Source organism: Lithobates pipiens, unplaced genomic scaffold (assembly GCF_037356315.1).
Source record: "Lithobates pipiens isolate NorthernLeopardFrog02 unplaced genomic scaffold, aLitPip1_a1.2 Scaffold_23, whole genome shotgun sequence".
Taxonomy (NCBI): domain Eukaryota; kingdom Metazoa; phylum Chordata; class Amphibia; order Anura; family Ranidae; genus Lithobates; species Lithobates pipiens.
In genome coordinates, this window is record NW_027507785.1 from 301,863,823 (window position 1) to 301,884,745 (window position 20,923).

The following is a 20,923-nucleotide window of genomic DNA, read 5'->3' on the forward strand; positions in this document are numbered from 1 at the left end:
CATGCATTCTGGCATTGAGTTATGCTTAGAATGTAGACTGAGCTGCACATGTGCACAGGATTTTTTTTTTTTTTCGGGTAACCAAGATGTGCCTAGAATGTACACTGAGCTGAGCATACAGGACTTCATTCATTCTGGTACAAATGGCGTGCCTAGAATGTACACTGAGCTGAACATGTGCTCAGAACTTTATTCATTCTGGCATTGAGTTGTGCTTAGAATGTGGACTGAGCTGCACATGAGCAGGTCAGTGTACATTCTAGGCACACCTCGATGCCAGAATGAATACAGTCCTGTGCTTATGCGCAGCTCAGTCTACATTCTAAGCACAACTCAATGTCAGAATGAATAAAGTTCTGCGTTCATGCGCAGCTCAGTGTACATTCAAGGCACCCTTGGTACCAAAATGAATGAAGTCCTGTATGCTCAGCTCAGTCTACATTCTAAGCACAGCTCAATGCCAGAATGAATGAAGTCCTGTGTGCATGTGCAGCTCAGTGTACATTCTAAGCACAACTCAATGCTAGAATGAATACATTTCTGTGCACATGTGCAGCTCAGTCTACATTCTAGGCACAGCTCTATGCCAGAATGAATGAAGTCTTGTGTACTGTACATGCATAAGCAGAAGTTACATCCATTTCCTGCAAGCCAATCCAGATGGCCAAGGACCCTGCACCTGGAATAAGTCAAGGAGAGATCTCACGTATGTTGCAGGATGAGTATTTGCAGACTTTAGTTCTGCTTTAACCCTACGTTCACACCTATGTGCTTTTTTGTGTGTTTTTCAGAAACACGCTACAGTCCATTTAACATGGTTTTCTATGGTACAAGTTCACATCTATCCATTTCTCAGGTGCGTTTTAGGAAAGGGTCGGGGACTTTTTTCCCCACAGCAGATTGCATTTAGTGTGTAATAGACTTCATTGGAGTTGCACCAGAAATGCAACTGTTGCTTTTTTGATGCATTTTGTGTTTTTTTTTTAACCCTTTAAAAACACTGCATATAGATAGTTGCTAAGGAGGGGGGCATGAAGCTGGCCGCTGCGTCCTTAACAACTGATGACTCATCAGCTGTCAACAGGGTTTCCCGCTGACAGCTGAATGTAAAAAAAAGAATTACTGGCTAAACAAAATTATGAAAAAAAGGGCATCCCCCCCCCCCAAATACATAACAGGCCCTGATCCGAGAATGCAGCCCGGCAGGTCAGGAATGGAAGCGTGCTTTGGAGCCACCCTGCCCCAATGCTCCTCCTTGTCCCCATGTTGATGGAGACAAACACCTCTTCCCCATAACCCTGGGCTGTGGTTGTTGGGGTCTGTGGGCGGGGGGGGGGGGGAGGCTTATCGCAATCTAGAAACGCAATGCAAAACTTGCCTGAAAAATGCATCAACCGCATAAATATGTACCTAGACTAAATCATGATGGTCGCTAGTATGCAAATTAGTTTATCCATAACACCCAACTGTCCCTGACTTCGAGGGACTGCTTCTGATTTGGAAAAAATTTTCCTCCTTATTTGTCCCTCATTTTGGTCTGATCTATATAGCTGTTTATAAAATGCACTTTTTATCTTTCAAAAAGTGTTTTCCAGTGCTAAACCTTTCATCCAATTTCTAAATTGTTGCATTTGTAAATTGCAAAGGCCAGTATAAAGTAATAGGAGTTGTAAAAAAAAAAGCACTTGTGGGTTTAACTTTTTTTTTTTTTGCATAATTCTCCTATAAGGGGGCGTGGCAGGGGGTGTGTCCCATGCTTACATACTTTTGCTAATAGGCAGTCCTTGTTCCCATCTCAAAAAGTTGGGAGGTATGGTTTATCTCCTAATCCAGACACCTAAAATATTTTTTTTGTCTATGGGCTCAGACTTGTATTCCGCAGCATTTTGCTGCTTAAGCCAAAAGAAAATTTTGCATTCATGGTCTAACTTCGACCAGATTTTACTCAGTACATATGGAAATGTTTCTGGTAATGTTTACCGTGTAAATGGACTGTATGCATGATCACCACTGCCAGGGCTGAAGAGTGAAAATGTTTATTTGCTGGCACAGAATGACTACAGCCTTCAATCCTTCAGAATAACTGAAGACATTCTGCGCATGTGCCGCTGCCTATATATTGTTGCTGTGTACACCTCGCCCTAAATGAGTCATTAATGCGGCGGCACCGGCACACAATGACCTTGGCCTTCAGCTATTCATGACTGAAGGCCAAGGTCATTCTGCAGCACCACCTTGTGAATGGTTTATTCAGGGCGAGATGTATATACTCATATTGTGTAAGTATAGGCAGAATGAAGTACCCCGCTCAACTCATACAGACATAAGTGTGTGCATGGACAACGTTTTACACAGAACCTTGCTTGCTACCAACAATTTTCTGCCCCAAATAATATATGGCCGTGTGTGTGGGACCCAACACAGCTTACAGGGGCCAGTTGACCCAGAAATTTAGATATTAGTTATGATTGGAGCCATGAAGCTGAGTCACCATAGCTCCCAACTGTCCCTGATTTCGAGGGACTGTCCCTGATTTGGAGCAATGTCCCTCTGTCCCTCATTCCTCCTCATTGGTTCCTCACTTCGGTCTGATCTATATAGTTGTATATAAAATGCAGATATTTTTAAGATAAAGTTTTTATATTACAAAAAGTGTTTCCCAGTGCTAAACCTCACATCCAATTTCTAAATTGCTGCATTTGTAAATTTCAAAAGCCGAAACCCGAGGCTAAGATTTGCCTTCTAGGAAGCCTTGAGGAAGGTAGAATCTTGCCTTTTACAAAGATATCAGTGTTGAGATGTTTGTACCAGGCGAGGAGATTAATAGCGCAGAACTGGCAGACTAAGACCCCCCTCTCTCTGATGCTATGGACCGAGTCTATTAACTCTATGATATGGAGTGAGAGGGCAATGTACATTAGGCAAAATAACTTAAAGAAGTTTGTAGGCTTATGGAGCCCCTGGCTGAGTGAGATGGGCTGTTCTTTGCAGGGGGCGGCGGCGGGGCGGATAGAGTTCCCGAGTCCCGCCATTCCCCCCCACCCCCGTTGTCGCCCCACCTGCGAATCTCTTTTGTATAGCTTTTTTCACCACCTATACCTCGGGGTAAAATTTGGGCCTTTTCTCTCTCTGTCTCTGCTTTTTTTTTGGTATTAACCAACGAGTAACTTGACTGCCATAATTTGAGACTGGAAGGTGTGTAGTAGGGGGATGGATTTGGGAGGGTTAGAAAGGAAGGTGTGAAAATAATAATAGCTTTTTTCTAATTTGTACTACCTGTTGTATAACATCTTAATAATGTATGTTGTTAAGTTTGTCAATTTGAAATTTAATAAAAAGTTAAGAATTAAAAAAAAATATTTTAAAAGGCCAATATAAAAGGAATAGTAGTGGTAAAAAAAATTACTTGTGGGTTTAACTCATATTTTTTTTTTCCATATAAATCTTCTTTAAGGGGGGGGGGTAGTAGGTGCGTCCTATGTTTACATACCTTTGCAAATAGTTGTCCCTCATTCCCATCTCAAAAAGTTGGGAGGTATGGAGTCACCCCCTGGCTTCTTATATTCCTGGGATCTAAAACTGTGATCTCCTGTCTCGGTTCCCAATTCTGTTGCTGCTTTTTGTGTGTTCCAGCTCCTTCTTTATTTATCCATTCTATAGAAAAGCTTGCCATACACCAGCAGATACAGTATCTTGTACATTGGGTATAGAAAAGAATCACCCTCCCCCCCCCTATAAAATAATTAGATTTGTGTTGCTTTGCAGCCAGCTGTATTACTAGTGCAACTTCTGACATCCAAGTGAAATATATAATACCAAAATGTCAGAAAAAAACTGAATCACTGAGTTGGAAAAAGGATCACCCCCTTGTGTCAGTATTTTGTTGGACCACCTTTTGCTTTAATTACAGCCTTAAGGCTAGGTTCACATCTGAGGGTTTTCTCCGCATCCAATTCGCATAGCAGGAGAATGTGACCGACTCTTTATGGAGCTGGTTCACATATTTCCAGGGTGGCTGCGGAGCGCACACCACACTGTGCGACTTTGACTCAGTTTCAGGGATGAATTCAGGCAAAGATTCGGCCCCAATTCGTCCCTGAAGTGGAGAATGGAGACGCACAGCGTTCCTGTGTGATCTGCAGCCGGTTCCAGTGTGAACCGAGCCTTAAGCCTCATACACACGATCAGATTGTTGGCCAACAAAACCGCCAACTTTTATCCGAAGGGCATTGGCCCAAACGTGTCGTGCATACAAACGGCAAGGAATTGTTGGCCAATAAACACGAACGTACTGAAGTACTACATTCGTTTTCAGCACTTTAGTGCCACCCTTTGGGCTTCTTCTGCTAATTCCGTGTTAGTAGAAGTTTGGTGAGTGTTGATTTGCACTTTTCTTTTCACACTTTTTATTTTGGGCTTTTCAGTTTGTTGCAGAATAGGAGGAGATAACGTGTTATTTATTACTGGACTTATTATTGGAGTTATTCCTTTGACATTATTTTTTGGTTAAATAATGATTTGATTTGTTATATTTTCTATATTTTTGGATGCATAGAATGCACTTTTTGGTTAAGTTCTATTGGCAGATAGCATGTCAAATTTTTTTTTTAAATGCAAAATAAAAAAATGTGGAGAATAATACTTGGCTGTGTGTTTTACTTCAAATGACAGTTTGGGAGTAGGCAGTTACATTAAAAAAAATACAATGTAAAATTGACAAGGGACACCAACACAATTGTATCTTTGATCTTAAAAACTACAGGATAATGGTGTTGTGGTAACAAAAAAAAAAGCATAATAATATTATTCTTGATATCATTAGAAAAAAAAAGCCTTTGAAAATTTGTTTGCAATAAGTCCATCAGTATCACCAGCACAGCAGCTTCATTATTATCTCATTAAAGAAGAGAATTGTGCGCTGCATTTGGAGATTTCATAATTTGCCGCGTCACAAATGTTAATTCTCTCATTACGAATGCTAGTTTACAAGACCGACCGCTTCTGGCTTGTCCTTGCTTCTGAGCATGCATGTTTGTACTTGACAGACGGTGTACACACGCTCGGAAAATCCAACAACAGACATTTGTCCATGGAAAATTTTAAAACCTGCCATCCAACATCTGTCGGTGGAAAATCCGACATCAATTGTCCGATGGAGCGTACACACTGACGGATTTTCCGCCAACAGCCTGTTGTCACACATTTCCCATTGGAAAATCTGATCGTGTGTACAAAGCTTTAGTCTGTTGGGATATGTCTAACTTTAGTACTAACTTTGTACATCTAGACTTTGCAATACTGAATTGCTCAAGTTCAGTTACATTTTATGGTGACCATTTGTGGACTGCAGTCTTCAAGTCATTCCACAAATTTTCAATGGGGTTTAAGTCTGGGCTCTGACTAGGCTATACAAGGATATTTACCCTTTTCTCCTTCAGCCACTGTGTGGTCATTTTTGCTGTGTGCTTTAAGGTGGTCTCATCTGACCACCTTAAAGCACCTTAAAGATTCTGAGGATGGGGCAACATATCATCATCTTCTTGAGGAAAATCTGCTGTCCTCTGCCAGAAAGCTGTCAATGGGAAGGTTTATCTTCCAACATGACAATGACCCAAAGCACACAGCAAAAATGACCACACAGTGGTTGAAGGAGAAAAGGGTTAATGTCCTTGCATGGCCTAGTCAGAGCCCAGACTTAAACCCCATTGAAAATCTGTTGAATTACTTTAAAGACTGCAGTCCACAAGCGGTCACCATCAAATTGAACTGAACTTGAGCAGTTCTGCAAAGAAAAGTAAGCAAATATTGCAAAGTCTAGATGTGCAAAGTTAGTAGAGACAAATCCCAACAGTAAAGGCTATAATTAAAGCAAAAAGTGGTCTAACAAAATACTGACATAAGGGGGGGATCCTTTTTCCAACTCAGTGATCATGTTTGAAATAGTTTTTTTACTTTTTTTCTGACATGTTGGTGTTATATCTTTCACTTGAATGTTACAAATAAAATACAGCTGGATAAAACAAAAACTGTGTTTGTCTTCATTTTAGGTTGCAAAGCAACAAAAATTTTATTTTTTATTATTTTTCTATACCCATTTTAGATAACAGCAGGCCATGAGACATCAACAAGAGTGGAATGGCCATTGCCGCTGTTCTCCGACAACACAATGGCCCATTCTACAAGCTCTGTCCTCTTCCTGCTGCAAATTGACAGTTAATAGTGGGAGTTGGAGGACGGTTATCTGGCTGTATTACAAAGTGTTTTTTTCTATTCCATGAAACAAGGTTAAAGAACAATTCCAGGGAACAAGTGGATTCAATCATTAAACTATGCTATTCAGGGTACACTGTGACTGGGCTAATATTAGAAAATCCACTCAATTTACCTTAAAGAGCAATTCAAGCCGACAAGGGAAATCAGTCAGTGAGCTCCTAATACTACGGAGTAAACATTGCAATTATGCTATAATAATAATAATAATAAAAAAAAAACACTTAACTAAACTGCATCTGAGCAGCAGAAACTGAAAACACTATTTAATTTATTTTTAATATTCAAAGCATACTCCCCCATCTATCCATGTCCATAAGTATTCGTGATTGGGTCTGGTTCAGGTGCGAATTCAGGCAAAAATTCTGACCGAAATCGCACCAGAACTGGTGAACAGAAACACACTGGACCCCAGGCAACCCGTGCCCACACATATGTGCATCTGGCCTAATACACAACCCAACTTATATGGACACAAGTGTGTGTGTAATGACACCTGCCTTTAGAGAGACCACAACAGCCTGTACATGCTTGTTAGCTGCCTGTGCATAACTGACTACAGGGCTGCTGTTAGAAAGCACAGGGCCCCATACAGACAAACTGACATGGGGTCCCATATGGATAACCTGACACAAAGCCCTATATAGTCAATGATTCAGTTATGAATGAACAATCAGTACTGATCACTCACTGTGTTCATTCAGGAAAGGAAGGGGCTGGTAAATATTACATATTTACCGGACCCTTCCCACACTCTCAATCGTGAAGGATTGCAGCTGCTGGTGGGAAGGAGAGGAGGGAAGCATAAGCTCAATAATAGCATGCGTTGCCAAGCTGCGGTTTCCAAAGCTAGAAAAATCCTTTCTTGTATTAGGAGAGGTATGGACTCCAGAGAGAAAGATATCATTTTTCCCTTGTACAAATCATTACTAAGACCTCATCTGAAATATGCAGTTCAGTTTTGGGCACCAGTTCACAAAAAGGATATCAGGCAACTGGAGAAAGTGCAGAGAAGGGCAACCAAACTGATAAGAGGCATGGAGGAGCTCAGCTATGAGGAAAGATTAGAGGAACTGAATTTATTCACTCTTGAGAAGAGAAGATTAACCACTTCATTACAGGGCACTTATACACCTTCCTGCCCAGACCAATTTTGAGCTTTCAGCGCTGTCACACTTTGAATGACAATTGCGCGGTCATGCTACACTGTACCCAAACTAAATTTTTATCATTTTTTCCCCACAAATAGAGCTTTCTTTTCGTGGTATTTGATCTCCTCTGGGATTTTTATTTTCTGCTAAACAAATAAAAAAAGCCCGAAAATCTTGAAAAAAAAACATGGATGGGCACTGGTAGGCAGCTAGGATGGGCACTGATAGGCGGCAGGGATGGGCACCGATAGGCGGCATTGTAATTTAAAGTTTTGTAGGGATGGATGCCAATCAGTGCCAAACAATAATGCATGCCAATCAGTGATGCCCATTGTGGGCACTGATTGGCATCCATTGTGGGCACTGATTGGCATTCATTATGGGCACTGGCTGGCATCCCTGGTGGTCTAGGGGGCATACCTGGTGCTGGGCATCTCCTGGTGGTCTGGTGGCATCCCTGGTAGTCCAGTGTGGGCATCCTCAGGGGGGCTGTGCTGATAATCAATCAGTACAGACCCCCCCCGTCAGAGGAGCAGCCGATCGGCTCTCCTCTACTCACGTCTGACAGACATGAGTGAGGAAAATACGATCACCGGCTCTTCCTATTTACACTGATCAGCCGTGATTGGACACGGCTGATCATGTGGTAAAGAGTCTCCGTCGGAGACTCTTTACCGAGATCGTAGTTGCAGGGTGTCAGACTGACACACCGCAACAACGATGGCAGCGATGCGCGCCCCCGGGGGTGCGTAGCGGTTTAATATCCTGATCATGTCATATGACCTCCGGTCAGGATATTACAACCACTTTGCCACCGTCATTTTGCTATATGGCGGGCGGCAAGTGGTTAAGGGGGGATATGATCAACATGTACAAATACATAAGGGGTCCATATAGTGAACTTGGTGTTGAGTTATTTACTTTAACCACTTGCTTACTGGGCACTTAAACCCCCCTCAGTCCCAGACCAATTTTCAGCTTTCAGCGCTGATGCACTTTGAATGACAATTGCGCGGGCATACAACACTGTACCCAAATGAAATTTTTATAATTTTTTTCCCACAAATAGAGCTTTCTTTTGGTGGTATTTAGTTACAGCTCGGAGTTTTATTTTTTGCTAAACAAACAAAAAAAGATGCAAAAAAAAAAAAAAAAAAAAATCATGTTTTAATAGTTTGTTATAAAATTTTGCAAACGGGTCATTTTTCTCCTTCATTGAAGTGCGCTGATTAGGCGGCACTGATAGGCTGCATTGGTGGGCACTGATGGGCTGCATTGGTGGGCACTGATGGGCTGCATTGGTGGGCACTGATAGGCTGCACTGGTGGGCACTGATAGGCATAGTTAAGGCGGCACTAATAGGCACAGATAAGGCGGCACCGATGGGCACAGATAAGGCGGCACTGATGGGCAAAGATGGGCACAGATAAGATGGCACGGATGGGTGGCACGGATAAGTGGCACGGATGGGTGGCACGGATGGGCACTGATAGGTACCACAGATAGATGGGACTGATGGGCACTGATAGGTGGCACTGATAGGTGGCTCTGATAGGTGGCACTGCTGGGCACTGATGGGCGGCACTGCTGGGCACTGATGGGCGGCACTGCTGGGCACTGATGGGCGGCACTGGGGTGCAGCACCTTTGAGGCAGATTTTGGGTGGCACTGTGGGTGGCACTGCTGGGTGGCACTGTGGGTGGCACTGTGGGCACTGCTGGGTGGCACTGTGGGCACTGCTGGGTGGCACTGTGGGCACTATGGGCACTGCTGGGTGGCACTGACAGGGGGGCACTTACTTTATTTCAGGATGGCACTGCGGGTGGCAGGTGGGCACTGGCAGGGGGCAGGTGTCCGTTTAAATTGCTGGCCGTGATCGGGACTGATGTCCCGAACACGGCCGCCGGCGATCAGCTTTTTTTTTTTCTCCTCGCGCTGTCAGCGCGAGGAGGAATACTAGCCGATTACCGGCTCCGTTTTATCACATGATCAGCTGTCATTGGCTGACAGCTGATCACGTGATAAGGGGTCGGGATCGACCCCTTACACGGATCGGTGATCAGGCGAGTCTCACGGACTCGCCGATCACAGAGCGCGCCGCGCGCGCCCCTCAGGGGGCGCGCAGGCCGCTCGTATCCGGGATGACGTCAATAGACGTAGTCCCGGAAATGTGGGTCCGCGCTATTGCCGTCATTTTGCAATAGCGCGGTACCCAAGTGGTTAAAGGTTATCATAGAGGACAAGGGGGCACTCTTTACGTCTAGAGGAAAAGAGATTTCATCTCCAAATACAGAAAGGTTGTGTGGGCTTCATCAGACATTTGCTGTCTAAAAAGCAGACAAACTTTAGATTTAAAACATGTTTCAAATCTTTCCAACGGGCTTGAGTCCGGTTGAAAAATCCGTTTGTCTGTATGCTAGTCCAACGGATGAAAACCGACGCTAAGGCAGCTATTGGCTACTGGCTATGAACTTCCTTATTCTAGTCCGGTCGTACGTCATCACAGTCAAATCCATCGGACTTTGGTCTGCATGTGTGTGGCCAAGTCCGTTCGTTCAGAAAGTCTGTCGGAATTCCGTCGAAAGTCCGTCGGGAAGACCATCAGACCTAGTCCTTCGAAATGTCCGGTCCTGTGTACGCGGCATTAGTTTACCTTCTCATTGCAGTGTAAGTATTTGATCTCCCTAGCTCTCCAGGTTTATTTCTTATCTACTTGATTAAGGAAAGAAAAATAACAATATTTTTTTTTATTCTTTTTTTTATATATTTTTTTTTTTTATGTATTCTCTTCGTTCTAAACATTACACATGATAAAGGAAATATTAAAAATTATTCACCCCTTTTAAGTACAGTAATATATAACTAAAGCATATAAATATTTTTCAGATTCTTGTCAAGTATTCCTCAACATCTTCCCAAATCCCCTTTGAATACATGTCAAAAACATCGAGGGAACACTTCAGAGAGAGCAATTAAATGGAACATTTCTGCTCTCCTAGAAAAAAACGTCACTTTCAAGTATTTTCTGCCAACTTTGAGAATATCCTGCAATTAAAATATTTCCTTTTCCTCCCGCAATCAGCAAGTAAAACAGGCTTGTCTCTGCTTTTTTTTTTTTTTTATATTTCCATTTGCAAAAGACTCTTGACACATTTGCTAATGAACAGGCTGCGGCGACACACGGGGACGCTAATTTTTATTTGTTGTTGAAGCCGTACAGGCAAGTCAGAGAGATGTTCTACTTGAAAGTGAGAAAACTCTTTTCACAGTTTGTTAGGCTGACATGAATATATATTCTCATTATCCAGAGCGTCTGAATTTTGCTTCTTTCGTTGGATATTAATGTACGCTGCTTATAAGGAAAAAAAAAAAAAAAAAAAGAAAAAGTTCAGAGGGGATGCAAAAGTAACCTGACTACATATGGCAGCCATGGATCAAAAAGTATATGGGAAAAAATTCAGGCTCTGAAGTGACAGGCTGGAGTTATATTTTAATAGGACTCAGCAATGACTTAAAATCATGCCGACCAACTTTCTAAAATGAGAAAGAGAATTAACTTTCAGCACAAAAGTATGTAAGCAGAGGACACACCGCTGCCATGCCTCAGGGCCGGCCCAAGACATTGTGCTGCCTGCCTCCCCCCAAAAAAAGAATCACGCCCACCAAAAGGCCCCCACATTCATTATTTTATATCATAACTACAATTACATTCATCAGAAACTCAGATTAAAAATGCCATAAATCTTTCCCCTATTTTGTAGACGCTATAACTTTTATGCAAACCAATCAATATACGCTTTTTTTTAACCAAAAATATGTAGCAGAATACATATTGGCCTAAACTGATGAAGACTTTTTTTATAGCCAATATCTATGGGAGGGGTTTCCACCATCTCTGCTAACTTTCATTTTATACAGTAATGCCCCGTACACACGACCGGACTTTCCGGCACACTAGGTCCGAGGGTCTTCCCAACTGACTTTCGGCGGAGTTCCGACGGACTTCCCGAACGAACGGACTTGGCCACACAATATGACACCAAAGTCCGATGGATTAGAACGTGATGACGTACGACCGGACTAGAATACGGAAGTTCATAGCCAATAGCCAATAGCTGCCCTAGCGTCGGTTTTCATCCGTCGGACTAGCATACAGGCGAATGGATTTTTCAACTGGACTTGAGTCCATCAGAAAGATTTGAAACATGTTCTAAATCTAAAGTCCGTCTGATTTTTGGACATCAAAGGTCTGATGGAGCCCACACACGATTGAATTGTGCAGCGGTTGTGTTCTTTATGACCTTTTCTGTCGAAAAGTCCGCTCGTGTGTACGCAGCATATGTCTTATTTTCAGTTTGATGTGTATTATATGTAAATTTGCGTATCAGAGAGACCGGTATTGTTGTAATATTGAAGCCTATTGAGATTTCCATACACTAGAGGATTCCACCAAGTTAGCGTCGTGCTTTTTTTTTTTTGGTGTGGGAATTCATAACAGTGCTTAGTGGCAGGACTTTTACTGACACTTTTTTTATTACCTCCAGTAGTTTATTGTAAATAGTAGTGTGGTGATTACCTATTATACTAAAGATTGGCATGTGGAATTAATAAACATCAACAGATTTCAGTTGTGACCCACCAGGCCGGCCCCCCATGGTCAATTTGCCTGGCTGCTGAGTTAATCGCCCCATCCCTGCACTCAGTGCACTGATTGGCACTGACAGGCAGCAATAATTGACACTGATAGGCAGCACTGATGGGCCCTAATTGGCACTGATAGGTGGCACTGATTGGCAGCACTAATGGCACCGATAGGCTGCACTGATTGGCAGCATTTAGTAGCACTGATGGGAACTTATTGGCAGCACTGATAGGCAGCACTAATGGGAGCTGATAGGTGGCACGCATGGGCATTGATTGGCAGCACTGATGGGCAATGATAGGCAGCACTGATAGGTGGCATCATGGGCACTGATTGGAAGCACTGGCACTGATTGTCACTGGTAGGTGGCACTGATTGGAAACACAGATTGGCACTGATAGGTGGCATTGGTTGGCACTGATATTAGGTGGCTCTGATTGGCACTTACAGGTGGCACTGATTGGAAGCACTGAGTGGCACTGACAGGTGGCACTAATTGGAAACACTGATTAGCACTGACTGGCACTGACAGATGGCACTGATTGGAGACACCGATTGACACTGACAGGTGGCACTGATTGACCCTGACAGAGGAGAGGGAGTTTCACACTGAGCCAATATTGATGCTTAGTGAAATTGTGTGTGACACTCATGTAATGTAACTGAATGCAGAGATAGACCAGCTGTCAGAATTCAGTGGTGATGTCGGGGATGGGCAGGACCTAGCAGCTATCAAACACCAGCCAATGATTGAGCTGATTAAGAAAGGGGTCGGAGCCACATACACATAGCCCCCCCCCCCCCCCACCCTGACCCATCCCATTGGCTGGTGTTTGATAGCTGCTGGGTGCTGCCCACTCCCAGCATCACTGCTGAATTCTGACAGCTGCTCTCTCTCTGCATTCAGTTACATTACATGACAGTGTCACACACTCAGCGGCTCTTACACGTGAACGATCGTCTCAGTGTGAAACTGTCTCACAGGCAGCAGGGGTTGCACATTCATTGGATGCATCATGTCACAGCAACCCCACAGGCAGATCTCGGGGGAAAGCCGGCATGGGTGACCGCAGGGGTACAAATTGTCACTGCCAACTGCCGCCTCTCTTAAAATGCCACCTGGGACCATGAGCCCACTGGGTCCCATGGTAGGGCCGGCCCTGCCCCTAGGAACCCATGAGGAATAATGAGCAAAGAATGACCAGCTAATCCCAACAGTCTGTCATCACACAATTCCCTGCTGAATATACGATCGTGTGTAAGAGGCTTAAATCAGCTGCTGAAAGTATTTAAAAACGGAGAGTTTAATATCACTTTATTATTATTATTATTTATTTAAGGTACTTATATAGCGCCATTAATTTACGTAGCGCTTTACATATACATTGTACATTCACATCGACTTAACAACCCAACCCAACAACTTTTTTTTATGTCTTTTAAATGTCTTTTCCTTTACTGTGAAAACAAACATTTAATTGTTTAAGTTTATTTTGTTGCATCCATCATGGAGTGCCGAGTTGCAATACTAATTATAAAAAAAAAAATCACCTTTAGTTCACTAGTATATAGCATCACCATATGCTGTATCTGTAACATTTATTTTTATGTTTCAATGATTTTTATTAAAGTTTGTAGAACAATTAACATAGATCTTGACATTTGTAGCATTTATCTTTAAAAATAACCATTTTAAAGATATTAAAATAATTAAAAATATTCAAATACATAGAAAATCCATCACTATCAAAAGATGCCTTATCCCCCCCCCCCCCCCCAACAAAAAAAACAATATATAATGACAAAGTAATTGCTGACCAGCAGTCATGGAGCAGTTCGGGTTCCTAGGGACGCAGAACCGCTGAAGTGGTTTATGAACAAGGCTGAGTTTATATCCCAGCTGCTTCAGCCTACGACCAGAGTATTAAACCCCTCATAACAAGCTCTACTCACATACACTCGTTAAAGTATTTTACCAGCACCAACACCCACTTTTTTATTCCCTTCTTCATTGACGGAGGCTTTGTTTGTAGGCAGCCAACGTGGAAGTCTACGGCCCCAGCAATGGATATACAGGACAGGCCTGTAAACCGTAAGCACCAATAAAAATCAAGTTTACTGAGTGACTTCTGTTCTGCTCCCAATAAAAGTGTCCGCTGGGAAAAATCATTATCAATCACCGCCTTATTGGAGAGGGAGATCGGATACAGAGATAACCCAAAGCTATCAGCCGGAGTGAAGGTGAACTTGGACAGAAGTAATCAGCGTAGAGGAAAAAGGATGTGTGAGCAATGGGAGAGACGTGCCTGTAATATGGAGCAATGGATCATTATGATGGATGCCACGGGGCCTATATAGGACAGCGGCCTAGCTGAGCGGTAAAGCCTCTGATAGAATGTTAAGCCTGGTATGGTTTGGAGGAAAAAAGGACGCAAAAATGCAGCACATTCCCTTCACTGTTCATCAGGTTGGCTACGAAAGACCAATAAAGTCAGACAGTTAATGCCCTGGACTTGGCACCTCTGTCACTGCCGCTCTATGAGATAAAGAGCTCATTTCCAGCTTTTATTGGACTTAATGTCTGCAATGGTTTCAATCCAGTATTGCTTCGCTGGAAGGAGGCAGAGAAATCGATAAATAGTCAGCTTCCTTTCACTTTATGTACCTGTAACGGGGAACACAAAAGAAGGGCCCATTTAGGGCTGCCAACGTTTGTCAAGTCCAAATGCAGACACCTCCAGAAGCAGGGTGAGGCAGTGAAAGGCAAAAGGCATTCTGCGGGGAGGGAGGGTAGTCTTGCCACATGGTTCTTTGATACTTCTCATCTGTTTTGAGTGGTCTCCCTTGACCTTCGGGTTGCTTGCACTGCTTGGTCTTGCCACATTGCCAATGCCTAATGGTCTTATTCTGCAGCAGCTTGGTGTTTGGAGGCACACAACGCCAGTGGAGAGGAGTTCATTCGAATCCTAGTCTGAACCTACTGTACCTAGGGTTGCCACCTCATCCCTTTAAACCGAAACACATATGAATTACACAGGTTCTGAGGCTAATTAAATGCAGATAAGGCACCAAACGAGTTTAGCTACCACCTTAAAGTGTCTGTACTCCCTGTACAACCACTTTTACCTACAGATAAGCCTACATTAAGGCTTACCTGTAGGTGCTAGAAATATCTCCTAAACCTCCACGGTTTAGGAGATATTTACAAAAAAGCCGAGCACCGTTGTCTACGGCACATGCGCACTTTAGAAAGGGCACATCATGCCCTTTCTAATAGGGGTCATTCCGTGACTGGCGGCTCCTGTGCTCATGCATCCCATGCTCATGCGTCTTGATGTCACGCGACTCCAGCCAGTCACAGAGCTGGAGTTTGTGGCCCCGAAAGGAAGAGGGGTGAAGATGGACCCTCCCTGCTAGTGGGCACAGCAGTAACATTGCATGCTTCGGTTTCAGGTAAGTGACATATAATGGGCTACTGTGCAATGCATAACAGCCCATTATGCTTTACCTTTGCAGGTAAATAAGAGGAAGTAAAACCCACCAGTTGGCAACCCTAACTGTACATGAGCTAGCCTACCAGGAAGTTGTCATCTGTAGTGGGCCAATCACCAGCTGTACAAAGGCAAGGGGTGTTTATATGTGTATCTGTGGGGAGGGGAATGCCTTGGGAAAAAAAAGTCCCCTATGTAATGCATTTTTTGGTGACAGGTTCTCTTTAATGAGACATCAAGGGTCTAGTCTTAACTTCCCTGCAGTGAACCTAATAGAGTGCAAATCTTACTCCATTAACTTCTTCCTCGACCATACTGGCTTTGGAAAATGGACACTAGTTCTGGAGGCCTGGGGTGGGGGGGGGGCAATGGATTCCCTTAATTTGCATAGATTTCCTCTCACTTCCTGTTTTGCTATGGGGCAGGAAGTGAAGGTAAATCTCTGCAATGGGACAGGGAATGTAAAAAATAAACTGACAGGGGTTATAACCCTCCCTTACTCTATCCAAAATGAAAAAAAAAGCCTATAGTTCTACTTTAAGCACAATTTTCTGATAATTTTATGGAGAGTGCTAAGAAGATATAACCATGCCAATGGTGCAACAGAAAACATATAGCACAGTGAGTAAGGTTTGTGGTTCAGGATGAGAGGACAGTCAAAATTAGAAGCAGCGCCCCCCCCCCCCCCCTCCCCAGACAGTTGTGGAATTCCGGCCGCCCGCATACAGGAAGCCACTTTATGGGGGGCGCTAGACTAATTTGCCTCTCAGCCCAGCCCACTCCATAAGACTCCATACACTAACAGTGTAGCGCAAGCCGATGGGGACTCTTTCCGTGCTGCCCCACGGCAAAGTGCTGCCCTAGGCCTGGGCCTTGTCGGCCTAGGCCAGGATACAGTGTTGGCATGAACCATAAAGAAAAGTTCCGGGCATACTGCCCTAAACATTTATTGCAGTGGGTGGATTGTCTAACCACAGCAGCTGAGCTGTCAACTTCTCATTGAGTTTGACAGTATGTTGGCAGTAGGGCTGGACAGGACACCTATGTCCTCTGCCCACAGCTAAACGCTGCAAAACCATGCAACAGGGCTAAACACCCAGTGTGCATAGGGCCTTTGGATTTATGGAGCCCCCCCCCCCCCCATACCTTTTGTTCCTTTCACCTCATCTCCTAACAGAACACATTGGCACAGAAGAAGTCTCTCTTCCCTCCAGTTGTCCTTCAAGTGTGTGACACCTTCAAGAGAAAAAATGTCCCCTGGAAGTTGACGGATTGCTTTGTGCACCACAGACACTTTCCTCCATATTTCATAAATAAAAGTCCTATATTGGACAGATGTTTTGTAAAATCACATTGCTTATTTACAGAACGCCAGTGTTTATTACTTAAAAAGCTCCCAGATGAACTCAAATGAATTGTCTCCTCAACCATTTGTCAAACCTTCAGCTCTACAGGACTCGGTTCACAGCACAATAAATCTCTAAAAACCTATAAACGGTTGATGCTGTAAATGTTAATTTATGATGTTGAATAAAGTTTTCACTTCAATGAATAACTGCATCAATTTATTTCAGGAGGACCTTTCCACAGACAGATCAAGATGGACGCCTGGAGCCACGCTACAATTTTTATAGGCTCGCTTTGATTTGTGACAAGGCCGCAAAAATGACCGGGGCAATAAATATGCAGGCCTGGACGTCAACAAATGTACAGTTGAATTTGTTTTTCGGATTCAGATGGAAAGTGTAACAAATAATGGACTGGCATCTAATCAGACGTCCGCGTATTGATTGCTCTGCATAGTACTCTTTGTACAGGACAGTGCCCACAGTGTGCCTGGCTCCGCTCCTAACTAACGTTTTTTTTTTTTGTCTTCATCGAAGTGGGTCAGCAGATTAGATGTGAAATTAAATCAATTTCTATTGACTTTTTATTGTTTCCCTCTGAGTGGGCCGTCATTTGTTTAATTGAATAATGAGGCAAACAGACAGAACCTGCCATTTTGAAATGCTTTAAAGCCGGTGCCCTTATTTATTTATTAAATTCCAATTAAGTTCAAAGGACACGTTCACTTTTAGTGAAATCAGTATTTTGCCTATTCTCACACTCTTGATTATATTTCCTAAAGCTAGAGGTAGTTGAAAATAATGCACACTGTGGCAGCCTGCCGAGCCCTGGACAGTACTTCTGTACTTGCTGTAACCGGGCATTTTATGCTATGGTCCCACTAGGTGCCCTAGGCCATCTATAGAGAATAATGCCCATCATGGGGGCATGCACCAAGCCAGAGGCAGAGATGGTCTTATTATTCATGGTAACCACAGCATATATCACTGGGAAGTAGAGAGGACATCAACAATGCCTGTCTCTGGGCAGGCTGCCATTATAGGAGTTCAGCTAATCTGCATCTGAGGTTGGTATTACCATTGGGAAGTTTAGCATAGGGGGTCAAAATACTGGGTTTCAGTATAGGGGGTCAAAATACTGGGTTTCAGTATAGGGGGTCAACATACTGGGTTTCTGGTGAAGTCCCACTTGTCTGCCTCCTCCCCATCCATGCTTTGACACAACTTTCTTTTTGGGGGGGGGGGGTGGTGTTAGGTTTCCTGGTTTTGACAGGTACCCACTCCCATTTCTGGTTGGATCACCACAGCTATCCAAGTGGAATTTCACCCCCTCCTTCCCCGCAGCCTTCTGGGTGCAAGTCACAGGTCCTAGAATGCTGTGGGACCATTCACAAAGCACAGCGTGGCTCTCACATGCATAAAGTAAATATGCAGGCGCCTGGCTCAGGTGAGGATAGCGCTGGATCCCTAGATACTTAATTAAAAGTCAGCAGCTACAGCATCTGTACAGTAGCTTCTGACATTTATTTATTTTTTCAGGTCGAAGAACCACTTTAAGGTTTATGTAGGCAGGTATAGACTGCAGTACTTCATTTAACCTGAAAGTGACATTGTGCCATTTCTTCAGGCTGGCAGAAGCCCATTGAAGAATAATTGTCTACTGCTATGGGCTCCAGGACGGCAATTCTTTTGAACACCAAAGTTCTGCAAGATTTCGGCAGCCATCTTGACTGAGAGTTCCACTATAAAGCCTTCCTCATACCTCTGTGGAATCGCTACCTCACTGCTGAATCTCCCTCCCAGTGAAGGGTTAGCATGAGAGCGACTCCATAGAGTCTGCCAGGTGGTCTCTCAACAAACTTGACACTTGGGATTGCCTGTTGGACATCAGCATTACACTCCTGCAATGGGCTGCCAATATGTCCCCCATATCCTATCCTCCAGACCATTAAATATCATCATAACCAGTCCTATAAGGTACCAGTATTATCTCAAAAGTTGTCAAGGCCTTGGTTTTACTTTACATACAAATAGCCAGGAACAGAACTGAAAGCTGAAACTATGTTTTATTTTTTTTCATATTTGGTCCAGCTTGGTCCAGTGTAAGTATCAATGTCACACTTGGCCTACAGCATCTGGAAATCACTGTAGTAGGCACCTTTACTACAGTAATCAGTGCTATCTTCTGGGTCAAGTGTGGAACCACTGGCAGGCAAATATAGAAGCTTGGACTATTATAAATATCTCTATCATACCTGGCTTACAGTGTCTGGAAGTCTCTGTTGTAGACACCTTTACAACAGTAATTGTTGCTATCTTCTGGGTCCAGTACCAAGCCGCTGCCAGGCAAATATAAATGAAACACATTAACCACTTCAGCCCCGGAAGGTTTTACCCCATTAATGACCAGAGCATTTTTTGCGATTCGGCACTGCGTCGCTTTAACTGACGATTGTGCGGTCGTGCGACATGGTGCCCAAACAAAATTAACACGCTTTTCCCACAAATAGAGCTTTCTTTTGGTGGTATTTGATCACCTCTGCGTTTTTTATTTTTTGCGCTATAAACAAAAAAGTGTGGCAATTTTGTAAAAAAATATATATATATTGTTTAGTTTTTGCTATAATAAATATATAGTAATGGCGGTGATCAGCGATTTTTATCGGGACTGCGACATTGCGGCGGACAGATCGGACTTTTTTTTACACTTTTTTGGGACCATTGACATTTATACAGCGATCAAAGCTAAAAATAGCCACTGATTACTGTATAAATTTCACTGTCAGGGAAGGGGGTTAACACTAGGGGGCGATGAAGGGGTTAAATGTGTTCCCTCTGTGTGCGTTCTTACTGTGGGGGGATGGGAGTGACTACAGAAGGAGGCCGATCGCTGTTCCTGACTAACAAGAACACACGATCTGTCTCTCCTCTCCTGACCTGAGATTTGAGTGTTTACCGCCGGCCACACGCATCGGGTCCCCCGCCGTGCAGCGGCGCACGCACCTGCTAAGGCTCTTAAAGGAGCCAACGTACCTGTACGTCGTTTTGTGCAGGAGAGCCAACCTGCCCATGTATATGTATGTGAGCCGGTCGGGAAGTGCTTAATGAAACTCTGTATTCATCAATATACCTTTAAATAATGTATTATTTTACATGCAAGCAGAGTAAGTATCTGAATTTGGTTTGGTATCAGCCTTATGCCATTCAGCACAGCTCAGACTGGGGGAGGGAGAAACAGTACAAGGAGTCAATCTGTTTACTTGAGTGCCAGGAGCAAGCTGAAAAGAAGAGAGAATACTAAGATGAGCCGGCAAGACTGTATTCCTTGAAGTGTCATTTATTGGTACATCAGAGTGACAATAAAACAATAATACTGACGCGTTTCGGCAATAGCCTTAGTCGTAGCTAGTTTGAAAAAGATATGGCAAGATATATATATATATATATATATATATATATATATATATATATATATATATATATATATATATATATATATATACACACACATACACACACTCACATACACATATACAAGCTCCGCCTCTACATAAGTGGCCTATCGGGTTAGTGTCACAGAAAATTAGCATATTTAATTGATACCAACAGTCATTCAAGTGGTTGATGACTACACCTGTTTTCAGCCAGCAAGAGAAAGGGGAAAGGAAAGGAAGACAATATAAAAATTGTTGAGCCTAAAGAGAAGTGTGTAAAATGCTACATAAGATGTTAGGACCTTGTTATTCCAAGTGAAAAATGTATTCCTTTGAAGAAAGTGAATGTGTAGACTAATATTCAAGTAAAATATTTTGTGGAAGTAACACAATGTAAAGTCAAGATTTATGGCAGAATCAGGGGAAAAAAAATTGATGGCAGGATCAAAAAACAATACAAAATAATAAATACATAAATAAATAAATATAATAAAAATGTATGGCAGGATCAAAATAAATAAATAAATAAAAATGTATGGCAGGATCAAACATTTAGGGCAGGATCAAAAAAAAAGGGCGGGGGGGGGGC

The 20,923-nt window shown here is 43.1% G+C and overlaps 1 protein-coding gene across 1 annotated transcript in view; it reads right to left on the reverse strand.

Moving 5' to 3' along the window:
• Window positions 1-20,923, reverse strand: part of ST6GALNAC5 (ST6 N-acetylgalactosaminide alpha-2,6-sialyltransferase 5) — a 265,034-nt gene that overhangs the window by 50,180 nt on the left and 193,931 nt on the right. The window lies entirely within an intron of this gene.